The following is a 25859-nucleotide window of genomic DNA, read 5'->3' as shown; positions in this document are numbered from 1 at the left end:
TGGAGGATGATGGAGTGCTCTTGATGCTCCACCCTTAGTTGTCCCATATTGGAACTCAATTCTCCTAGGGAGGTGTTTAGTTGCTCCCAATAGTTTTGTGGAGGAAAGTGCATCCCTTGAGGTATCTCAGGGATCTCATGATGAGTGGGGTCTCTTGTGTGCTCCATCCTCTTCTTAGTGATGGGCTTGTCCTCATCAATAGGGATGTCTCCCTCTATGTCAACTCCAACCGAATAACAGAGGTGACAAATGAGATGAGGAAAGGCTAACCTTGCCAAGGTAGAAGACTTGTCCGCCACCTTATAAAGTTCTTGGGTTATAACCTCATGAACTTCTATTTCTTCTCCAATCATGATGCTATGAATCATGATAGCCCGGTCTATGGTAACTTCGGACCGGTTGCTAGTGGGAATGATTGAGCGTTGGATAAACTCCAACCATCCTCTAGCCAAGGGTTTGAGGTCATGCCTTCTCAATTGAACCGGCTTCCCTCTTGAATCTCTCTTCCATTGGGCGCCCTCTTCACATGTGACTGTGAGGACTTGGTCCAACCTTTGATCAAAGTTGACCCTTCTAGTGTAAGGATGTTCATCTCCTTGCATCATGGGCAAGTTGAATGCCAACCTTACCCTTTCCGGACTAAAATCCAAGTATTTCCCCCGAACCATTGTAAGATAATTCTTTAGATCCGGGTTCACACTTTGATCATGGTTCTTGGTGATCCATGCATTGGCATAGAACTCTTGAACCATTAAGATTCCGACTTATTGAATGGGGTTGGTAAGAACTTCCCAACCTCTTCTTCGGATCTCATGTCGGATCTCCGGATATTCACCCTTTTTGAGTGAAAAAGGGACCTCGGGGATCACCTTCTTCAAGACCACAACTTCATAGAAGTGGTCTTGATGCACCCTTGAGATGAATCTTTCCATCTCCCATGACTCGGAGGTGGAAGCTTTTGCCTTCCCTTTCCTCTTTCTAGAGGTTTCTCTGGCCTTGGATGCCATAAATGGTTATGGAAAAACAAAAAGCAATGCTTTTACCACACCAAACTTAAAAGGTTTGCTCGTCCTCGAGCAAAAGAAGAAAGAAGAGAGTAGAAGAAGAAAAAATGAGGAAGAAGGGAATGGCTTTTGTGTTCGGCCAAAAGGGGGAGAAGTGGTGTTAAGGCTGTGTGAGAATGAAGGAGTGAAGATGGGTTTATATAGGAGTGGGGGTGGTGATGGTTCGGCTATGTGAGGGTGGGTTTGGAAGGGAAAGTGTTTTGAATTTGAATGGTTAGGTAGGTGGGTGGTGCGCGAAATTGTGAACTATACTTTTTCACAACTCTCATAATCCCCGGTAATGGCTCCAAGAACTTGGTGGCTCAATACCATGGCATTACACAACTTCGCACAACTAACCAGCAAGTGCACTGGGTCGTCCAAGTAATAAACCTTACGCGAGTAAGGGTCGATCCCACGGAGATTGTTAGTATTGAAGCAAGCTATGGTCATCTTGTAAATCTTAGTCAGGCAAACTCAAATGGATATAGTGATGAACGAAAATAACACAAAGGTAAAGATAGAGATACTTATGTAATTCATTGGTAGGAACTTCAGATAAGCGCATGAAGATGCCTTCCCTTCCGTCTCTCTGCTTTCCTACTGTCTTCATCCAATTCTTCTTACTCCTTTCCATGGCAAACTCGTGTAGGGTCTCACTGTTGTCAGCAGCTACCTCCCATCCTCGCAGTGAAAGCTAATGCACACACTCTGTCACAGTGCTGCCAATCACCGGTGTGGTTCCCTCCCCTACTGGAATAGAATCCAGTGATTCTTTTGCGTCTGTCACTAACGCCCAGTAAGTTACAGGTTTGAAGCACGTCACAGTCATTCAGTCATTGAATCCTACTCAGAATACCACAGACAAGGTTAGACCTTCCGGTTTCTCTTGAATGCCGCCATCAGTTCTTGCCTATACCACGAAGACTCTGATCTCACGGAATGGTTGGCTCGTTTGTCAGGCGAGCACTCGGTTGTCAGGCGATCAACCATGCATCGTGCAATCAGGAATCCAAGAGATATTCACTAGAGCCTCGAATGCTTGTAGAACAAGAGTGGTTGTCAGTCACTTTGTTCATGAGTGAGAATGGTGATGGGCGTCAATCATCACCTTCATCAAGTTGAAGAACAAGTGATATCTTGGATAAAGAACAAGCGGAATTGAATGGAAGAACAATAGTAATTGCATTAATACTCGAGGTACAGCAGAGCTCCACACCTTAATCTATGGTGTGTAGAAGCTCCACCGTTGAAAATACATAAGCATAAGGTCTAGGCATGGCCAAATGGCCAGCCTCCCAATGATCTAAGAACTAAAATGTCCAAAGATGATCTAGAGATCTAAAGTGATCAAAAGATATAAAGATCCAAAGACTTCTAATACAATAGTCACAGGTCCTACTTATAGAAAACTAGTAACCTAAGGTGTACAGAAATGAGTAAATGACATAAAAATCCACTTCCGGGCCCACTTGGTGTGTGCTTGGGCTGAGCAATGAAGCAAATTTCGTGCAGAGACTCCTCTTGGAGTTAAACGCCAGCTTTAGTGCCAGTTTGGGCGTTTAACTCCCATTTGGGTGCCAGTTCCAGCGTTTAACGCTGGGATTTCCTGAGGTGACTTTGAACGCCGGTTTGGGCCATCAAATCTTGGGCAAAGTATGGACTATCATATATTGCTGGAAAGCCCAGGATGTCTACTTTCCAAAGCCGTTGAGAGCGCGCCAATTGGGCTTCTGTAGCTCCAGAAAATCCACTTCGAGTGCAGGGAGGTCAGAATCCAACAGCATCTGCAGTCCTTTTTGGTCTCAGAATCAGATTTTTGCTCAGGTCCCTCAATTTCAGCCAGAAAATACCTGAAATCACAGAAAAACACACAAACTCATAGTAAAGTCCAGAAAAGTGAATTTTAACTAAAAAAGTAATAAAAATATACCAAAAACTAACTATATCATATCAAAAACATACTAAAAACAATGCCAAAAAGTATACAAATTATCCGCTCATCAGTGGGGTTTTATGAAGGATGGATGTGAGTGGTGAAGAGAAAGATGGGATTTGATAGGTGAAGGGTTTTTGGGGAAGAGGTGTTGAGGTGATTGGTGAATGGGTGAAGAAGAAGAGAGAGAGTGGTGGGGTAGGTAGGGATCCTGTGGGGTCCACAGATCCTGAGGTGTCAAGGAAAAGTCATCCCTGCACCAAATGGCATGCAAAAATGCGTTTTTAGCCATTTCTGGCGTTTAACGCCAGCTTCTTGCCCTTTTCTGGTGTTTAACGCCAGTCTGGTGCCCCTTTCTGGCGTTAAACGCCCAGAATGGTGCTAGACTGGGCGTTAAACGCCCAACAGCTAGCCTTACTGGCGTTTAAACGCCAGCACGCTCTCCTCCAGGGTGTGCTGTTTTTCTTTCTGTTTTTCATTCTGATTTTTGCTTTTTTTCATTGATTTTGTGACTTCTTATGATCATCAACCTACAAAAAATATAAAATAACAAAAGAAAATAGATAAAATATAACATTGGGTTACCTCCCAACAAGCGCTTCTTTAATGTCAGTAGCTTGACAGAGGACTCTCATTGAGCCTCAGAAATGCTCAGAGTCATGTTGGAACCTCCCGACACCAAACTTAGAGTTTGAATGTGGGGGTTCAACACCAAACTTAGAGTTTGGTTGTGGCCTCCCAACACCAAACTTAGAGTTTGACTGTGGGGGCTCTGTTTGGCTCTGTTTTGAGAGAAGCTCTTCATGCTTACTCTCCATGGTGACAGAGGGATATCCTTGAGCCTCAAACACAAAGGATTCTTCATTCACTTGAATGATCAACTCTCCTCTATCAACATCAATCACAGCCTTTGCTGTGGCTAGGAAGGGTCTGCCAAGGATGATGGATTCATCCATGCACTTCCCAGTCTCTAGGACTATGAAATCAGTAGGGATGTAATGGTCTTCAACTTTTACCAGAACATCCTCTACAAGTCCATAGGCTTGTTTTCTTGAATTGTCTGCCATCTCTAGTGAGATTTTTATAGCTTGCACCTCAAAGATCCTTAACTTCTCTATTACAGAGAGAGGCATGAGGTTTACACTTGACCCTAAGTCACACAAGGCCTTCTTGAAGGTCATGGTGCCTATGGTACAAGGTATTGAAAACTTCCCAGGATCCTGTCTCTTTTGAGGCAGTTTCTGCCTAGACAAGTTATCCAGTTCTTTGGTGAGCAAAGGGGCTTCATCCTCCCAAGTCTCATTTCCAAATAACTTGTCATTTAACTTCATGATTGCTCCAAGGTATTTAGCAACTTGCTCTTCAGTGACATACTCATCCTCTTCAGAGGAAGAATACTCATCAGAGCTCATGAATGGCAGAAGTAAGTCCAATGGAATCTCTATGGTCTCATTTTGAGCCTCAGATTCCCATGGTTCCTCATTGGAGAACTCATTGGAGGCCAGTGGACGTCCATTGAGGTCTTCCTCAGTGGCGTTCACTGCCTCTCCTTCCAACCAAAATTCGGCCATGTTGATGGCCTTGCACTCTCCTTTTGGATTTTCTTCTGTATTGCTTGGAAGAGTACTAGGAGGGGGTTCAGTAATTTTCTTGCTCAGCTGACCCACTTGTGCCTCCAAGTTTCTAATGGAGGACCTTGTTTCAATCATGAAACTTTGAGTGGTTTTGATTAGATCAGAGACCATGGTTGCTAAGTCAGAGGTATTCTGCTTAGAACTCTCTGTCTGTTGCTGAGAAGATGATGGAAAAGACTTGCTATTGCTAAACCTGTTTCTTCCACCATTATTATTGTTGAAACCTTGTTGAGGTCTCTGTTGATCCTTCCATAAGAAATTTGGATGATTTCTCCATGAAGGATTATAGGTGTTTCCATAGGATTCTCCCATGTAATTCACCTCTCCCATTGAAGGGTTCTCAGGATCATAGGCTTCTTCCTCAGATGAAGCCTCCTTAGTACTGCTTGGTGCATTTTGCATTCCAGACAGACTTTGAGAAATCATATTGACTTGTTGAGTCAATATTTTGTTCTGAGCCAATATGGCATTCAGAGTGTCAATCTCAAGAACTCCTTTCTTCTGACTAGTCCCATTGTTCACAGGATTTCTTTCAGAAGTGTACATGAATTGGTTATTTGCAACCATTTCAATCAGCTCTTGAGCTTCTGTAGGCGTCTTCTTCAGATGAAGAGAGCCTCCAGCAGAGCTATCCAAGGACATTTTGGATAGTTCAGAGAGACCATCATAGAAAATACCTATGATGCTCCATTCAGAAAGCATATCAGAAGGACACTTTCTGATTAATTGTTTGTATCTTTCCCAAGCTTCATAGAGGGATTCTCCTTCCTTTTGTCTGAAGGTTTGGACTTCCACTCTAAGCTTACTCAATTTTTGAGGTGGAAAGAACTTTGCCAAGAAGGCATTGACTAGCTTTTCCCAAGAGTCCAGGCTTTCTTTAGGTTGTGAGTCCAACCATGTCCTAGCTCTGTCTCTTACAGCAAAAGGGAATAGCATCAGTCTGTAGACCTCAGGGTCAACCCCATTAGTCTTGACAGTGTCACAGATTTGCAAGAATTCAGCTAAAAACTGATGAGGATCTTCCAATGGAAGTCCATGGAACTTGCAATTCTGTTGCATTAGAGAAACTAATTGAGGCTTAAGCTCAAAGTTGTTTGCTCTAATGGCAGGGATAGAGATGCTTCTCCCATAAAAGTTGGGAGTAGGTGCAGTAAAGTCACCCAGCACCTTCCTTGCATTGTTGGCATTGTTGTTGTTTTCGGCTGCCATAGGTTCTTCTTCTTTGAAGATTTCTGTTAGGTCCTCTACAGAGAGTTGTGCTTTTGCTTCTCTTAGCTTTCTCTTCAAGGTCCTTTCAGGTTCAGGATCAACCTCAACAAGAATGCTTTTGTCTTTGCTCCTGCTCATAAGAAAGAGAAGGGAACAAGAAAATGTGGAATCCTTTATGTCACAGTATAGAGATTCCTTTAGGTGTCAGAGGAAAAGAAAAATAGAAGGAAGAAGTAGAAAATTCGAACTTATCAAAGAAGATGGAGTTCGAATTTTGCATTAAGGAATAGTGTTAGTCCATAAATAGAAGGATGTGAAAAGAGGAGAAGTAATTTTCGAAAATCAAGTCAAAGATTTTGAAAACATTTTGAAAAACACTAATTGATTTTCGAAAATGAAAGTGGAAAAGAAATCAAGTGATTTTTGAAAAAGATTTTGAAATTAGAAATCAAAAAGATTTGATTGAAAACTATTTTAAAAAGATGTGGTTAAGAAGATATGATTAGTTTTAAAAAGATGTGATTGAGAAGATATGATTTGAAAAACATTTTAAAAAGATTTGATTTTGAAAATTAAAAACTTGGCTATCAAGAAAAGATATGATTCAAACATTAAACCTTTCTCAATAGAAAAGGCAACATGCTTGAAATGTTGAATCAAATCATTGATTCATAGCAAGTATTTTTAAAAATAGAGAGAAATTGATTTTGAAAAAGATTTGATTGAAAAGATATGATTTGAAAAAGATTTGATTTTGAAAAAGTTTGAAAACTGAAAAAAAAAAATCTGCATTAAAAACAAAATCTTCCCTCTTGTGCCATCCTGGCGTTAAACGCCCAGAATGGTGCACATTCTGGCGTTTAACGCCCAAAACTATACCCTTTTTGGCGTTAAACGCCCAACCAGGTACCCTGGCTGGCGTTTAAACGCCAATCTGTCCTTCTTCACTGGGCGTTTTGAACGCCCAGCTTTTTCTGTGTAATTCCTCTGCTGTATGTTCTGAATCTTCAATTCTCTGTATTATTGACTTGAGAAGACACAAATTAAAAATATTTTTGGATTTTTAATAATAAGGAAAAATCAAAATGCAACAAGAATCAAATATCAATGCATGCAGGACACCAAACTTAGCAGTTTGTATACTACTGACACTAATGGGAATGCATATGAGACACATAAACACTCAAGTCAAGAGAATTCAAAGATTAGAGTAAGAAATCATCAAGAATTATTTGAAGATCCTTAAGACACATGAATGAATGCATGCAATTGACACCAAACTTAACATGAGACACTAGACTCAAACAAGAAATATTTTTGGATTTTATGACTTTGTAAATTTTTTTGTGCTTTTTTCGAAAATTAAGTGGAAAAAGAAAATAAAGGTCTCAAAAATTCTTAATGAGAATTCCAGGAATCAGTGCAATGCTATTCTAAGACTCCGGTCCAGGAATTAGACATGGCTTCAGAGCCAGCCAAGCTTTCAAGGAAAGCTTCGGTCCAAAACACTAGACATGGCCAATGGCCAGCCAAGCCTTAGCAGATCACTGCTCCAAAAGCAAGATTGATAGAAATCAACAAGCTTTTGTGATGATAAGTTGAAACCTCGGTCAAATGAAATTAGACATGGCTTCACAGCCAGCCAGACTTCAACAAATCACCATGAAACTCTAGAATTCATCTTCAAGAATTCCGGAAAAAAAAATACCTAATCTAAGCAACAAGATGAACCGTCAGTTGTCCAAACTCAACAATCCCCGGCAACGGCGCCAAAAACTTGGTGCACGAAATTGTGATCAATACTTTTCACAAATCAAATAATCCCCGGTAATGAATCCAAAAACTTGGTGTTCAATACCATGGCATAAACACAACTTCGCACAACTAACCAGCAAGTGTACTGGGTCGTCCAAGTAATAAACCTTACACGAGTAAGGGTCGATCCCACAGAGATTGTTGGTATGAAGCAAGGTATGGTCACCTTGTAAATCTTAGTCAGGAAAACTCAAATGGGTATGGTGATAAATGCATATAACATAAAGATAAAGATAGAGATACCTATGTAATTCATTAGTAGGAACTTCAGATAAGCGTATGAAGATGTCTTCCCTTCCGTCTCTCTGCTTTCCTACTGTCTTCATCCAATCCTTCTTACTCCTTTCCAAGGCAAGGTCAAGCAAGGGTTTCACCGTTGTCAGTGGCTACCTCCCATCCTCTCAGTGGAAATGTTCAACGCACCCTGCCACGGCACAGCTATCCATCTGTCGGTTCTCGATCAGGCCGGAATAGAATCCAGTGATTCTTTTGCGTCTGTCACTAACGCCCCGCCCTCAGGAGTTTGAAGCACGTCACAGTCATTCAGTCATTGAATCCTACTCAGAATACCACAGACAAGGTTAGACCTTCCGGATTCTCTTGAATGCCGCCATCAGTTCTAGCCTATACCACGAAGATTCCGGTTAAAGAATCCAAGAGATATTCACCTAGTCGAAGGTAGAACGGAGGTGGTTGTCAGTCACACGTTCATAGGTGAGAATGATGATGAGTGTCACGGATCATCACATTCAACAAGTTGAAGAACAAGTGATATCTTAGAACAAGAACAAGCGGAATTGAATAGAAGAAACAATAGTAATTGCATTAATACTCGAGGTACAGCAGAGCTCCACACCTTAATCTATGGTGTGTAGAAACTCCACCGTTGAAAATATATAAGAACAAGGTCTAGGCATGGCCGAATGGCCAGCCTCCCAATGATCTAAGAACTAGATGTCCAAAGATGATCAAAGGATCTGAAAATAATCCAAAGATCCAAAGATCAAAATACAATAGTAAAAGGTCCTACTTATAGAAAACTAGTAGCCTAAGGTTTACAGAGATGAGTAAATGACATAAAAATCCACTTCCGGGCCCACTTGGTGTGTGCTTGGGCTGAGCATTGAAGCATTTTCGTGTAGAGACTCTTCTTGGAGTTAAACGCCAGCTTTTGTGCCAGTTTGGGCGTTTAACTCCCATTTTGGTGCCAGTTCCGGCGTTTAACGCTGGAATTTCTGAGGGTGACTTTGTACGCCGGTTTGGGCTATCAAATCTTGGGCAAAGTATGAACTATCATATATTGCTGGAAAGCCCAGGATGTCTACTTTCCAACGCCGTTGAGAGCGCGCCAATTGGGATTCTGTAGCTCCAGAAAATCAGCTTCGAGTGCAGGGAGGTCAGAATCCAACAGCATCTGCAGTCCTTTTTAGTCTCTAAATCAGATTTTTGCTCAGGTCCCTCAATTTCTGCCAGAAAATACCTGAAATCACAAAAAAACACACAAACTCATAGTAAAGTCCAGAAGAGTGAATTTTAACTAAAAACTAATAAAAATATACTAAAAACTAACTAGATCATACTAAAAACATACTAAAAACACTGCCAAAAAGCGTACAAATTATCCGCTCATCAACTGGGTATTTTTCTAAACACCCAGGATGCCGTAATTCTGGCATTAAACACCCAGAAGGAGCTTCTTTCTGGCGTTCAATGCCCAGATGGCTATCCTTACTGGCGTTGAACGCCCAGTGGATGCTTCTTTTAGGCGTTCTACGCCCAAAACGTTTCTTACTGGCTTTTTCACGCCAGTGAGCTTCCAAATTCCCTTGTAACTCTGTGAATTCAATCAATTTCTATTTTACCTTTTGAAGATACTTTGACATATACCTATAAAAATTAATTAGCAAAAACAAATAAAATTAAATTTTGTGAATGGCTAGGTTGCCTCCGAGCAAGCGCTTCTTTATTATCCTTAGCTGGACTATTACTGAGCTCTAATCAAGTCTCAGTTTTGAGCATTCTTGCTCAAAATTGCCTTCAAGATAATGTTTAACTCTCTGTCTGTTAACAATGAACTTTTTTGTTAGAGTCATTATCCTGGAGCTCTACGTATCCATATGGTGATACACTTGTAATCACATATGGACCTCTCCACCGGGACTTCAATTTCCCGGGGAATAATTTGAGCCTAGAATTGAATAGCAGAACTTTCTGCCCTGGCTCAAAGACTCTGGATGACAATTTCTTATCATGCCATCTTTTTGCTTTCTCTTTGTATATTTTTGCATTCTTGAAAGCATTGAGTCTAAATTCCTCTAGCTCATTTAACTGAAGCAATCGTTTTTCTCTAGCTAACTTGGCATCAAGGTTCAGGAATCTGGTTGCCTAGTAGGCCTTATGTTCCAGTTCCACTGGCAAGTGACATGCCTTTCCATACACAAGCTGGTATGGAGAGGTCCCTATAGGGGTCTTGAATGCTGTTCTGTATGCCCACAGAGCATCATCCAAGCTTCTTGCCCAATCCCTTCTACGGTTGATTACAGTCCGTTCCAGGATTCTTTTGAGTTCTCTATTTGAGATTTCAGCTTACCCATTAGTCTGTGGGTGATATGGAGTGGCCAACCTTTGGCTAACTCCATAACGAACCAAAGTAGAATAGAGTTGTTTATTGCAGAAATGAGTGCCCCCATCACTGATTAGTACTCTAGGGGTGCCAAATCTGCTGAAGATGTGTTTCTGGAGGAATTTTAACACAGTCTTAGTGTCATTAGCGGGTGTTGCAATAGCTTCCACCCATTTGGATACATAATCTACTGCCACCAAAATATAAGTGTTTGAGTATGATGGTGGGAAAGGTCCTATGAAGTCAATACCCCATACATCAAACAACTCAATCTCTAAGATCCCTTGTTGAGGCATGGCATAACTGTGAGGCAGATTACCAGATCTCTGGCAACTGTCACAATTAAGTACAAACGCTTGGGAATCTTTATAGAGGGTAGGCCAGTAGAAGCCGCATTGGAGGACTCTTGTGGCTGTTTGCTCACTTCCAAAATGTCCTCCATACTGGGATCCATGGCAGTGCCATAGGATCTTCTGCGCTTCTTCTTTAGGCATACATCTACGGATTACTCCGTCTGCACATCTCTTGAAGAGATATGGTTCATCCCAAAGATAATACTTTGCATCCGTGATCAGCTTTTTTGATTGCTGCCTACTGTATTCTTTGGGTATGAATCTCACTGCCTTGTAGTTTGCAATGTCTGCAAACATGGCACTTCCTGGATGGCAAAGAGTTGCTCATCTGGAAAGTTTTCAGAGATCTCAGTAAGAGGGAGGGACGCCCCTTCTACTGGTTCTATTCGGGACAGGTGATCTGCCACCTGATTCTCTGTCCCTTTTCTGTCTCTTATTTCTATATCAAACTCTTGCAGAAGCAATACCCATCTTATGAGTCTGGGTTTTGAATCCTGCTTTGTGAGTAGATATTTAAGAGCAGCATGGTCAGTGTACACAATCACTTTTGATCCTACTAAGTCGGATCTAAACTTGTCAATGGCGTAAACCACTACAAGTAGCTCTTTTTCTGTGGTTGTGTAGTTCTTCTGTGCGTCATTTAGAACACGACTGGCATAGTAAATGACGTGCAGAAGCTTGTTATGCCTTTGTCCCAACACTGCACCAATGGCATGGTCACTGGCATCACACATTAGTTCAAATGGCAATGCCCAGTTTGGTGCAGAGATGATTGGTGCTGAGACCAATTTAGCTTTCAGAGTCTCAAATGCCTGCAGACACTCTTTATCAAAGATAAATGGCGTGTCAGCAGCTAGCAGGTTGCTTAGAGGTTTGGCGATTTTTGAAAAATCCTTTATAAATCTCCTATAAAATCCTGCATGCCCCATAAAGCTTCTGATTGCCTTAACATTGACAGGGGTGGTAATTTTTCAATTACCTCTACCTTAGCTTGATCCACCTCTATTCCCTTGTTCGAAATTTTGTGCCCATGGACAATTCCTTCAGTCACCATAAAGTGACACTTCTCCCAGTTTAAAACCAGGTTGGTCTCTTGGCATCTCTTTAGAACAAGTGCTAGATGGTTAAGACAGGAACTGAATGAGTCTCCAAATACTGAAAAGTCATCCATGAAGACTTCCAAAAATTTTTCCACCATATCAGAGAAAATTGAGAGCATGCACCTCTGAAAGGTTGCAGGTGCATTGCACAAACCAAATGGCATCCTTCTGTGTGCAAATACTCCAGATGGACATGTGAATGCCGTTTTCTCTTGATCTTGGGGATCTACTACAATTTGATTATAACCTGAATATCCATCCAGGAAGCAGTAGTATTCATGACCTGCTAGTCTTTCTAGCATCTGGTCTATGAATGGTAAAGGAAAATGATCCTTTCTGGTGGCTGTATTGAGCCTTCTATAATCAATACACATACGCCACCCTGTAACTGTTCTTGTAGGAACCAGTTCATTTTTTTCATTATGAACCACTGTCATGCCTCCCTTCTTAGGCACGACCTGGACAGGGCTTACTCAGGGGCTGTCAGAAATAGGATAAATAATCCCAGCCTCTAGTAGTTTAGTGACCTCCTTCTGCACCACTTCCTTCATGGCTGGATTCAGCCGCCTTTGTGGTTGGACCACTGGCTTGGCGTCACCCTCCAATAGGATCTTGTGCATGCATCTGGCTGGACTAATGCTCTTAAGATCACTGATGGACCACCCAAGAGCTGTCTTGTGTGTCCTTAGCACTTGAATTAGTGCTTCCTCTTCCTGTGGCTCTAATGTAGAGCTTATGATTACAGGAAAGGTATCACCTTCTCCCAGAAATGCATATTTCAGGGATGGTGGTAATGGTTTGAGCTCAGGTTTAGGAGGTTTCTCCTCTTCCTGAGGAATTTTCAGAGGTTCTATTATTCTCTCTGATTCCTCCAGATCAGGCTGAATGATGAGCGGATAATTTGTACGCTTTTTGGCATTGTTTTTAGTATGTTTTTAGTATATTCTAGTTAGTTTTTAGTATATTTTTATTATTTTTTAGTTAAAATTTACTTTTCTGGACTTTACTATGAGTTTGTGTGTTTTTCTGTGATTTCAGGTATTTTCTGGCTGAAATTGAGGGACTTGAGCAAAAATCTGATTCAGAGACTAAAAAGGACTGCAGATGCTGTTGGATTCTGACCTCCCTGCACTCGAAGTAGATTTTCTGGAGCTACAGAAGCCCAATTGGCGCGCTCTCAACGGCGTTGGAAAGTATACATTTTGGGATTTCCAGCAATATATAATAGTTCATACTTTGCCCAAGATTTGATGGCCCAAACTGGCGTTCAAAGTCACCATCAGAATTCCCAGCGTTAAACGCCGGAACTGGCACCAAAGTGGGAGTTAAACACCCAAACTGGCACAAAAGCTGGCGTTTAACTCCAAGAGAAGTCTCTACACGAAACTGCTTCAAGGCTCAGCCCAAGCACACACCAAGTGGGCCCGGAAGTGGATTTTTATGTCATTTACTCATCTCTGTAAACCCTAAGCTACTAGTTCTCTATAAGTAGGACCTTTTACTATTGTATTTTCATCGTTTGATCACTTTAGATCTTAGATCAGATCTTGGTTCTTCTGGTTCCCTCTCTGGGGCCGAAGCCAATGATCACACTATCACTTATGTATTTTCAATGGTGGAGTTTCTACACACCATAGATTAAGGTGTGGAGCTCTGCTGTACCTCGAGTATTAATGCAATTACTATTGTTCTTCTATTCAATTCAGCTTGTTCTTATTCCAAGATATCACTTGTTCTTCAACTTGATGAATGTGATGATCCGTGACACTCATCATCATTCTCACCTATGAACGTGTGCCTGACAACCACCTCCGTTCTACCTTAGATTGGGTGGATATCTCTTGGATTCTTTAACCGGAATCTTCGTGGTATAAGCTAGAATTGATGGCGGCATTCAAGAGAATCCGGAAGGTCTAAACCTTGTCTGTGGTATTCTGAGTAGGATTCAATGATTGAATGACTATGACAAGCTTCAAACTCATGAAGGCTGGGCATTAGTGACAGACGCAAAAGAATCAATGGATTCTATTCCAACCTGATTGAGAACCGACAGATGAATAGCCGTGCCGTGGCAGGGTGCGTTGAACATTTTCACTGAGAGGATGGGAGGTAGCCACTGACAACGGTGAAACCCTACATACAGCTTGCCATGGAAAGGAGTAAGAAGGATTGGATGAAGACAGTAGGAAAGCAGAGAGATGTAAGGGACAAAGCATCTTCATACACTTATCTGAAATTCCCACCAATGAATTACATAAGAATCTCTATCTTTATCTTTATTTTTTATCCATCATTCATAACCAATTGAGTTTGCCTGACTAAGATTTACAAGGTGACCATAGCTTGCTTCATACCAACAATCTCTGTGGGATCGACCCTTACTCGCGTAAGGTTTATTACTTGGACGACCCAGTACACTTGCTGGTTAGTTGTGCGAAGTTGTGTTTATGCCATGGTATTGAACACCAAGTTTTTGGATTCATTACCGGGGATTGTTTGAGTTGTGAAAAGTATTGATCACAATTTCGTGCACCAAGTTTTTGGCGCCGTTGCCGGGGATTGTTAAGTTTGGACAACTGACGGTTCATGTTGTTGCTTAGATTAGGTATTTTTCTTCAGAGTTCTTAAGAATGAGTTCTAGTGTTTCAAGGTGATGTTCTTATCATCACCAAAGCTGATTGATTCTCATCAATTTAGCACTTGAATGTAATGTCCTGCTGAAGCTTGGCTATCCATGTCTAATTCCTTTATACTAAAGCTTTAGACTAACATTGCATGATTCCTGGAATTCTCATTAAGAATTTTGATACCTTTATTTTCTTTTTCCACTTAATTTTCGAAAATCCAAAAAAATTACAAAACCATAAAAAACCAAAAATATTTTAATGTTTCTTGTTTGAGTCTAGTGTTTCATGTTAAGTTTGGTGTCAATTGCATGTTTCTGTTCTCTTTGCATTTTTCGAATTCATGCATTTATCTTCATTAATCTTCAAGTTGTTCTTGATGATTTCATTGCTCTGATCTTTAAATTCTCTTGACTTGAGTGTTTTGTTGTTTCTCATATGCATTCTCATTTTGTTAGTGTCAGTAGTATACAAACTGCTAAGTTTGGTGTCTTGCATGCATTGTTATTTGATTTTAGTTACATTTTGATTATTCATCATTATTAAAAATCCAAAAATATTTTTAATTTGTGTCTTTTCAAGTCAATAATACAGAGAATTGAAGATTCAGAACATACTGCAGAGGAATTACACAGAAAAAGATGGGCGTTCAAAACGCCCAGTAAGGAAGGTAAACTGGCGTTTAAACGCCAGCCAGGGTGTCTGGCTGGGCGTTTAACGCCCAAAAGGGTAGTGGTTTGGGCGTTAAACGCCAGAATGTGTACCATTCTGGGCGTTTAACGCCAGGATGGCACAAGAGGGAAGATTTTGTTTTCAAATCAAATTTTTTTAAGTTTTCAAAATCAAATCTTTTTCAAATCATATCTTTTCAATCAAATCTTTTTCAAAATCAATTTCTTTCTATTTTCAAAGATACTTGCTAACAATTAGTGATTTGATTCAACATTTCAAGTATGTTGCCTTTTCTGTTGAGAAAGGTTTAATGTTTGAATCATATCTTTTCTTGTTAGCCAAGTCATTAATTTTTAAAATCAAATCTTTCTAAAATGTTTTTCAAATCATATCTTCTCAATCACATCTTTTTAAAACCAATCATATCTTTTTAATCACATCTTTTTCAAAATAGTTTTCAATCAAATCTTTTTAATTTCTAATTTCAAAATCTTTTTCAAAAATCATTTTTTTACTTAGTTTTCGAAAATTAAATACTATTTTTCAAAATGTTTTTAAAATCTTTTACTTAATTTTCGAAAACTTCTTTCCCTCTTCTCATATCCTTCTATTTATGGACTAACACTATTCCTCAATGAACAATTCGAACTCCATCTCTCTTGATAAGTTCGAATTCTTCTACTTCTGCCTTCTATTTTTCTTTTCCTTTGACATCTCAAGGAATCTCTATACTGTGACATAGAGGATTCCATATTTTCTTGTTCTCTTCTCTTTCATATGAGCAGGAGCAAAGACAAAAGCATTCTTGTTGAGGCTGATTCTGAACCTGAAAGGACCTTGAAGCGAAAGCTAAGAAAAGCTAAGGCACAATTTTCTGTAGAGGACCTAACAGAAATCTTCAAAGGAGAAGAAACCATGGCAGCCGAAAACAACAACAATGCCAACAATGCAAGGAAGGTGCTGGGTGACTTTACTGCACCTACTCCCGACTTCTATGGGAGAAGCATCTCTATCCCTGCCATTGGAGCAAACAACTTTGAGCTTAAGCCTCAATTAGTTTCTCTAATGCAACAGAATTGCAAGTTCCATGGACTTTCATTGGAAGATCCTCATCAGTTTTTAGCTGAATTCTTGCAAATCTGTGACACTGTCAAGACTAATGGGGTTGACCCTGAGGTCTACAGACTTATGCTATTCCCTTTTGCCGTAAGAGATAGAGCTAGGGTATGGTTGGAATCACAACCTAAAGAAAGCCTGAACTCTTGGGAAAAGCTAGTCAATGCCTTCTTGGCAAAGTTCTTTCCACCTCAAAAATTGAGTAAGCTTAGAGTGGAAGTCCAAACCTTCAGACAGAAGGAAGGAGAATCCCTCTATGAAGCTTGGGAAAGATACAAACAATTGATCAGAAAGTGTCCCTCTGACATGCTTTCTGAATGGAGCATCATAGGTATTTTCTATGATGGTCTGTCTGAACTGTCCAAGATGTCTTTGGATAGCTCTGCTGGAGGATCTCTTCATCTGAAGAAGATGCCTACTGAAGCTCAAGAGCTCATTGAAATGGTTTCAAATAACCAATTCATGTACACTTCTGAAAGGAATCCTGTGAACAATGGGACGAATCAGAAGAAAGGAGTTCTTGAGATTGATACTCTGAATGCCATATTAGCTCAGAACAAAATATTGACCCAGCAAGTCAATATGATTTCTCAAAGTCTGTCTGGAATGCAAAATGCACCAGGCAGTACTAAGGAAGCTTCATCTGAAGAAGAAGCTTATGATCCTGAGAACCCTTCAATGGAAGAGGTGAATTACATGGGAGAACCCTATGGAAACACCTATAATTCTTCATGGAGAAATCATCCAAATCTCTCATGGAAGGATCAACAGAGACCTGAACAAGGTTTCAACAACAATAATGGTGGAAGAAACAGGTTTAGCAATGGCAAGCCTTTTCCATCATCTTCTCAGCAACAGACAGAGAGTTCTAAGCAGAACACCTCTGACTTAGCAACCATGGTCTCTGATTTAATCAAAACCACTCAAAGTTTCATGACTGAAACAAGATCCTCCATTAGAAATTTGGAGGCACAAGTGGGTCAGCTGAGCAAGAAAATTACTGAACTCCCTCCTAGTACTCTTCCAAGCAATACAGAAGAAAATCCAAGAGGAGAGTGCAAGGCTATCAACATGGCCGAATTTGGAGAGGAGGAAGAGGCAGTGAACGCCACTGAGGAAGACCTCAATAGACGTCCACTGGCCTCCAATGAGTTCCCTAATGAGGAACCATGGGAATCTGAGGCTCACACTAAGACCATAGAGATTCCATTAGATTTACTTCTGCCATTCATGAGCTCTGATGAGTATTCTTCCTCTGAAGAGGATGAATATGTCACTGAAGAGCAAGTTGCTAAATATCTTGGAGCAATCATGAAGCTAAATGACACGTTATTTGGTAATGAGACTTGGGAGGATGAACCACCTTTGTTCACCAAAGAACTGGATGACTTGTCTAGGCAGAAATTACCTCAAAAGAGACAGGATCCTGGGAAGTTTTCAATACCTTGTACCATAGGCACCATAACCTTTAAGAAGGCTCTGTGTGATTTAGGGTCAAGTGTAAACCTCATGCCTCTCTCTGTAATGGAGAAGCTAGGGATCTTTGAGGTGCAAGCTGCAAAAATCACACTAGAGATGGCAGACAATTCAAGAAAACAAGCTTATGGACTTGTAGAGGATGTTTTGGTAAAAGTTGAAGACCATTACATCCCTGCTGATTTTATAGTCCTAGAGACTAGGAAGTGCATGGATGAATCCATCATCCTTGGCAAACCCTTCCTAGCCACAGCAAAGGCTGTGATTGATGTTGACAGAGGTGAATTGATCATTCAAGTGAATGAAGAATCCCTTGTGTTTAAGGCTCAAGGATATCCCTCTGTAACCATGGAGAGGAAGCATGAAGAGCTTCTTTCAAAACAGAGTCAAACAGAGCCCCCACAGTCAAACTCTAAGTTTGGTGTTGGGAGGCCACAATCAAATTCTAAGTTTGGTGTTGAACTCCCACATTCAAACTCTAAGTTTGGTGTTGGGAGGTTCCAACATTGCTCTGAGCATCTTTGAGGCTCCATGAGAGCCCACTGTTAAGCTGCTGACATTAAAGAAGCGCTTGTTGGGAGGCAACCCAATGTTATATTTTATCTATTTTCCTTTGTTATTTTATGTTTTTCGTAGGTTGATGATCATGAGAAGTCACAAAATCAATTGAAAAAGCAAAAACAGAAAGAAAAATAGCACACCCTGGAGGAGAACTTGCTGGCGTTTAAACGCCAGTAAGGCTAGCAGATGGGCGTTTAATGCCCAGTCTGGCACCATTCTGGGCGTTTAACGCCAGAAAGGGGCACCAGACTGGCGTTAAACACCAGAAAAGGGCAAGAGCTTGGCATTAAATGCCAGAAATGGGCACCAGCCCGGCGTTTAACGCCAGAATTGGCATAGGGAGCAATCTTGCTCGTCACTTGGTGCAGGGATGACTTTTCCTTGACACCTCAGGATCTGTGGACCCCACAGGATCCCCACCTACCCCACTACTCTCTCTCTTCTTCGTCCACTCACCAATCACCTCAACACCTCTTCCCCAAAGACCTTTCACCTATCAAATCCCATCTTTCTCTTCACCACTCACATCTATCCTTCATAAAACCCCACCTACCTCACCATTCAAATTCAAACCACTTTCCCACCCAAAACCTACCCATACATAGCCGAACCCTACCCCTCTCTCCACTCCTATATAAACCCATCTTCACTCCTTCATTTTCACACACCCTAAACACTACTTCTCCCCCTTTGGCCGAACCACAAAGCCATTCCCTTCTCCTTCATTTCTTCTTCTTCTACTCTCTTCTTTCTTCTTTTGCTCGAGGACGAGCAAACCTTTTAAGTTTGGTGTGGTAAAAGCATTGTTTTTTGTTTTTCTATAACCATTTATGGCATCCAAGGCCGGAGAAACCTCTAGAAAAAGGAAAGGGAAGGCAAAAGCTTTTGCCTCCGAGTCATGGGAGATGAAGAGATTCATCTCAAGGGTGCACCAAGACCACTTCTATGAAGTTGTGGCCCTGAAGAAGATGATCCCCGAGGTCCCTTTCAAACTCAAAAAGAGTGAATATCCGGAGATCCGACATGAGATCTGAAGAAGAGGTTGGGAAGTTCTTACCAACCCCATTCAACAAGTCGGAATCTTAATGGTTCAAGAGTTCTATGCCAATGCATGGATGATCTAGCCATAAACTTGATAGCTACGATTTTAGGAAATTGCACGATCGGCAAAAATTCCTTCCGGCAAGTGCACCGATTATCGTCAAGTAAAAACTCACAATAGAGTGAGGTCGAATCCCACAAGGATTGGTTGAGTGAGCAATTCGGATTAGAAGTGTGTTCTAGTTGAGCGGAATCAAGATTTAGATGAGAATTGCGGAATGTAAAATTGCATGAATTAAAGAGCGAGAAACTAAATTGCTGAAATTAAATGGGATGGGGGTGATTGCATGAATTTAATTGCAGAATGTAAAGAGAAAGTGTAGATCAGAAATGGGGAATTCATTGGGTTTCAGGAGATATTGAGATCTCCGAATCAACACATCTTTATCCCTTCCTCAACCAATGCATTCATTGAATTTTGCTTGGCAATCTTCTATGATTGGATCCCAATCCCTTGGCTCACCAATTCTCTCTAAAAACAAACAGATTCCCAATCCCTTGGTTTAAATGTTCATAAGAAGAGATGATGCTCGATCTCTGATTATACCACACAGTTTCATGAACCACAATTTGGTAGGATTACATGTCACAATATCCATCCAAACCCCAATCCAATTCACTGTGAGAAAGCTTCTTTAGCATGAATCCTCCATTCCTTTCCCAAGGTTCCGAAGGATTCCAATTATGGATAGTTTCTTTCCCAAGACAACTAACCAATGGAATTAGATCGAGAAGCTTTCTAACAAAATTCAAGAGAAAAGATTGAAGAAGAAGATAAAAACTATTATTGATTCATTGAATTACAATAGATCTCCCTAACCCAATGAAAGGGGTTTAGTGAGTCATAGCTCCGAATTCAAAACTAGAAAAATTGATGAAAAATTCTCAAGTGTAAAAGTATCTCTAACTAACTCAATTCTGTCCTATTTATACACTTTCTAAATTGAGCTTCTGTTGTGTTTCTTGGGCTTTGAGGCCTTTCCCTGATTTCCTTTTGCCTTGGGTTTATGGTCCATAATCCTGATGAGGCTGTGATCCAATTCTGTAACATTCATTGAGCATACTTAGTGATAATCAAGTAATGACACATGACTCAACAAATTGAAATTCCAGACTCATCAATTCTTCAGGCCCAATCCCATAAACCATGATATTCAATTGGGTTTCATACCATAATACGTTTAAGTTAATGTTTGGTGCTCAAATGCTAACTTAAACTTCAATATATTTGGCCCAGAAACCCTTTCAAAAAGTGGCGTTTAAGTTGCAGTTTAAGCTTAAACTGCAACTTAAACGTTGGACACTCCTGGAGGTGGTATAATTCAAGCACGTTTAAGCTTCAGTTTAAGGGTAAACTGAAGCTTAAACTTGGAAATGGAAGAAAGCAACTACGGAGTGTGGAATGGTCGAACACGTTTAAGCTTCAGTTTAAGGTTAAACTGAAGCTTAAACGTGGAAATGAAGAAAGCAACCCTGGAGGCAAATTGTGGTCGAACACGTTTAAGCTCCAGTTTAAGGTTAAACTGGAGCTTAAACGTGGGAATGAAGAAAGTAGCCCAGGAGTGTGAATGTCGAACACGTTTAAGCTCCAGTTTAAGCTTAAACTGGAGCTTAAACGTGGAAATGCTCCCTGGTGCTATTCTCCTTCTGGCGTTTAACTTCCAGTTTAAGGTTAAACTGGAGGTTAAACGCCAGTTTCAGCATTTCTCAACTTCCATGATTCTGGCGTTTAACTTCCAGTTTAACCTTAAACTGGAGGTTAAACGCCAATTTCAGCTTTGGTGCATTTCTCATTCTGGCGTTTAACTTCCAGTTTAAGGTTAAACTGGAGGTTAAACGCCACCTTCAGCATTATATGGCTTGGCAGTTTAAGCTTAAACTGGAACTTAAACTCCACATGTGATCTTCAAGCTTCCTTTATTGATTTTGTTCTTTCCTTGCCTAGCCTCTTCTTCCCTGAAATCATCCAAACAATTGCATCAAAGTCTTGCAAAATTTCATGAGAAATCTTCCATTCATAGCATTCAAGTAACATAACTAAAAACTCATGGAATTTGCATCAAAATTATACTGTTTGGATGATTCATTACTTTGTTGTTCATTTAACCATTCTTGGTTACTTTAAGCTCAAGAAAATGCATAAAACAACTAAAACTAACAGAAAAATGCTAGTGAAACTAGCCTAAGATGCCTTGGCATCACAACACCAAACTTAATACTTGCTTGTCCCTAAGCAAGTCCTGAGTTATTTGAGAAGAAAGTATGAAACAGAAAGCAATTACATTGGCTATATTAGCAAGCATTTGAAGTTCATCAGAAGGGTTTTATGCAGAAAGTTGCAGCATCACTTTTTCATTCTTATCAGGTAAAATTATCACTTTTTCATTGCATCCATCAAACACTGCTATGGCCTCTTGTTATTCTTATGTCCTTGGCACTTTTCCTTTCTTTGTTTTTTTTCTTTTTCTTAGAGCTTCTTTGCTCCTTGTTTGCTCAGTGTCATGTGTTGCACAAGCCTTTGGCATTTTCTTTTTCTTATCAGTGCATTACACATATCCACTACAGGCATTTTAGTTCACATTTCTTCTTGAGACATTGGTGCCCAGCACCTCTTTGTGTGACTAAATGTTTTGTATTTAGGTTGCTCTTGATAATGGACTTTTGGATGATAATCCCGGGTTAGTTAACCCAAGTTACCAAGTGTTGAAACACTCCTCAGAACCTATTCATCCAAGCATATCCTTAATACATAAACACCACAGGCATTTGTCTCAGAAGTTCAAACCATTGGTGCCTAGCTTATTTTCTCAATTTTTTTTCTTGCTTTTTGGTTGCCCTTTTTCAGTGGCTTTTTCTTCTTCTTTTTCTTTCTTTTTCATGGCCAAAGACATTTATTTATCAAGATCCATAGACAGTATTCAACTTCTACACAAAAATGATAATTCTACACTCAATTTCTAGTGATCTGACTAAACAATCAAGCATGCATACCACCACTTAATTCTACTTGATTTGTCACTAATTGAGCCAAGTTACTTTTGTTCAAACTTTTATTTTATTTTTGGAAACAGAACAAGCATGGCAAGCATTTGTTTAAGAAGGTTAAGTTATATCCAAACATCTAGGCATTCACTTTATTCAAAGCAGTAAACAGACACTCATACTAAAAACTTCACATTCCAGAAAGATTCAACAATTACAGTTTAAACCAGAACAAGCATGCTTTTGTTTGCCTTTTAAAGAATTGTCAAGGAACAACACCACCTTGTGAAATTTCTTGTTTTCTCTTTGTTGCCAGGAAACAATTTGATTTCTCCTTCTTCTCCTAGTTGTTGCTTCATGTTTTTTTTTAAGATCCTTGTTTCCTTTCCTGCAAAGAGTGATGAAGTTGCTTGCTTCTCAAGCACTTGAGTGGTTAGCTCAACTATGTATGGGCAAGTGTCTGAGTCTTAAGTTGGTGTGTGAACACCAAACTCAGTCTCCTACTTACTCCTCTGTTCTTTGAATCCTTGAATTCTCCTTGGAATGAAGTTGCTGCTAAGGATTTTAAGCATTTCTGTGATTGCTTAGAATGGTCGTTCCTTTCTTATAATTCAAAGGTTGTTGTGTTCAGTTGATCTTTATGGTGGAACACCAAACTTAGAGTCACACATTCCCCTTTGAATTATTGATCCACGAATTCATTGTTTGGTGTGAAACACCAAACTTAATTCTTTGCAATGCGTAGAAACTACTTCACCTTTTTATTAAAACAAATAAAAGAAACAGCAAAGGGGTATTACCTCAGGTTGGGTTGCCTCCCAACAAGCGCTTCTTTAACGTCACTAGCTTGATGGTTGTCTTCCTCAGTTGAGGTGATATTTAACCTTGTCATTCTCCTCCACATCTCCCAAGTAATGTTTGAGTCTTTGACCATTCACAGTGAAGGTTCGTTGTGACTTTTCTTCCATGATTTCTACTTGTCCATATTGGGAGACCTTGGTGACAAGGAATGGTCCAGACCACCTTGATTTTAGCTTCCCTGGAAATAGCTTCAGCCTAGAATTATAGAGCAATACTTTTTGTCCTTCTTCAAATTTCCTTGGGGCTATGTTGCTGTCATGCTTCTTCTTTGCTCTTTCTTTGTAAATTTTGGCATTCTCATAAGCTTCAGCTCTGAATTCTTCCAACTCTTGAATTTGCAACATCCTTCTTTCTCCAGCAGCTTTGCTGTCCAAGTTCAAGAGTTTCAAGGCCCAGAATGCCTTGTGCTCCAACTCCAGTGGCAAATGGCACGCTTTTCCATATACTAGTTGGTAAGGAGACATTCCAATTGGTGTTTTGAAAGCTGTCCTATATGCCCAAAGAGCATCATCTAGCTTAATCGACCAGTCCTTCCTTGAAGTTCCCACAGTCTTTTTCAGGATTCTTTTGAGTTCCCTATTAGATATTTCGGCTTGCCCACTTGTCTGTGGATGGTATGGTGTGGCTACCTTGTGTTTGACTCCATATTTTAGAAGCAATGCCTCTAATGGTTTGTTGCAGAAGTGGCTTCCTCCATCACTGATGATTGCTCTTGGAACCCCAAAACGGCAAAAAATGTGTTTTCTGACGAAGTTCATGACCACCTTATTATCATTGGTTGGAGTTGCTATTGCTTCAACCCATTTGGAGACATAGTCTACTGCCACAAGAATGTAATTATTTGAGTATGAGGTGGGAAAGGGTCCCATGAAATCTATCCCCCATACATCAAACAATTCAAGTTCCAGAATGAATTGTTGTGGCATTTCATTTTTTCTTGGCAGGTTCCCCGCTTTCTGGCATTCATGGCAGTGCTTCACTAGTTTCTTTGCATCTTTGAAGATAGTGGGCCAATAAAAACCACACTGCAACACCTTAGCTGCTGTTCTTTCTCCTGCAAAATGTCCTCCATAAGTGGAGCCATGGCAGTCCCATAAGACTTCCCTTCCTTCTTCCTCTGATATGCATCTTCTTAGTATGCCATCCGAACATTTTTTGAACAAGTATGGTTCGTCCCAGATGAAGTATTTGGCATCATTTACCAATTTCTTCCTTTGATGCTTGTTAAATTCCAACGGCAAACTCCCAGTGGCCTTGAAGTTTGCTATGTCTGCAAACCAGGGTGCTTTGTGAATTACCATGAGTTGTTCATCAGGAAAGCACTCATTTATATGTGTGCTTTGTGTGCTTCCTTCTTCACATGGTATCCTTGATAAATGGTCTGCCACCTTGTTCTCTACACCTTTCTTGTCTTTGATTTCAATGTCAAATTCCTGCAACAAAAGAACCCATCTAATAAGTCTTGGTTTGGATTCTTGTTTAGCAAGTAAGTATTTTAAAGCTGAATGATCAGTGAAGACAATGACTTTAGATCCAATGAGATATGATCTAAATTTGTCAAATGCAAAGACTATTGCCAAGAGTTCTTTTTTAGTGGTTGTGTAATTCCTTTGGTTATCATTCAAGACTTTACTGGCATAATAAATCACATGTACCAAATTGTCTTTCCTTTGTCCTAACACTGCCCCAATAGCAAGGTCTGATGCATCGCACATCAGTTCAAAAGGTAGGTTCCAATCAGGTGGGGCAATGATGGGTGCAGAGGAAAGTTTTTGCTTCAAAATTTCATATGCTAGCATACAATTTTTATCAAATACAAAGGGTGTATCAGAGACAAGTAAGTTACTCAAAGGTTTGGCTATTTTAGAAAAGTCTCTAATAAACCTTCTGTAAAAACCAGCGTGTCCCAAAAAACTCCTAACTGCCTTGACATTACTTGGTGGAGGTAGTTTTTTAATGAGTTCCACCTTAGCTCTGTCCACCTCAATGCCTCTATTAGAGACTTTGTGGCCAAGGACTATTCCTTCTGTGACCATGAAATGACACTTTTCCCAGTTTAATACTAGGTTGGTCTCTTGGCATCTCTTAAGCACCAAGGCAAGGTGGTGTAGGCAGCTAGGAAAAGAATCTCCAAACACAGAAAAATCATCCATGAAAACTTCAATAAACTTTTCGATCATGTCCGAAAAGATGGACAGCATGCACCTTTGGAAAGTGGCAGGTGCATTGCACAATCCAAAGGGCATGCGTCTATAAGCAAAAACTCCATATGGACAAACAAATGATGTTTTCTCTTGATCTCTTGGATCAACTACTATCTGATTATAGCCTGAGTATCCATCCAGAAAGCAATAGTAAGCATGTCCTGCAAGCCTTTCAAGCATCTGATCCATGAATGGGAGTGGAAAATGATCTTTTCTGGTGGCTTCATTTAGCTTCCTGTAGTCTATGCACATCCTCCACCCAGTGACAGTTCTTGTGGGTATAAGTTCGTTCCTCTCATTTGGCACCACAGTTATGCCACCTTTCTTGGGAACTACATGGATGGGACTAACCCATGGGCTATCAGAAATGGGGTAGATTACCCCTGCCTGCCATAACTTCATGACCTCCTTTTGTACCACTTCTTTCATGACGGGATTCAATCTTCTCTGAGCTTGAATGGAGGGTCTAGCATCCTCTTCTAACAAGATTTTATGCATGCATATGGATGAACTTATCCCCTTCAAATCAGCTAGGGTCCATCCAATGGC

General features: G+C 40.4%; 1 non-coding gene across 1 annotated transcript; it reads left to right on the top strand.

Annotated features, from left to right (window-relative positions):
- The first annotated feature begins 5309 nt into the window (after positions 1-5309).
- LOC112798387 (small nucleolar RNA R71) lies at positions 5310-5417 on the top strand. Its single transcript, XR_003199999.1, has one exon. It is a non-coding gene; the product is annotated as a small nucleolar RNA R71 (small nucleolar RNA).
- The last annotated feature ends 20442 nt before the right edge of the window (positions 5418-25859 follow it).

This window comes from Arachis hypogaea, chromosome 4 (genome assembly GCF_003086295.3).
Source record: "Arachis hypogaea cultivar Tifrunner chromosome 4, arahy.Tifrunner.gnm2.J5K5, whole genome shotgun sequence".
In the NCBI taxonomy this organism is placed as follows: domain Eukaryota; kingdom Viridiplantae; phylum Streptophyta; class Magnoliopsida; order Fabales; family Fabaceae; genus Arachis; species Arachis hypogaea.
This window is presented reverse-complemented; position numbering and strand designations above follow the sequence as displayed.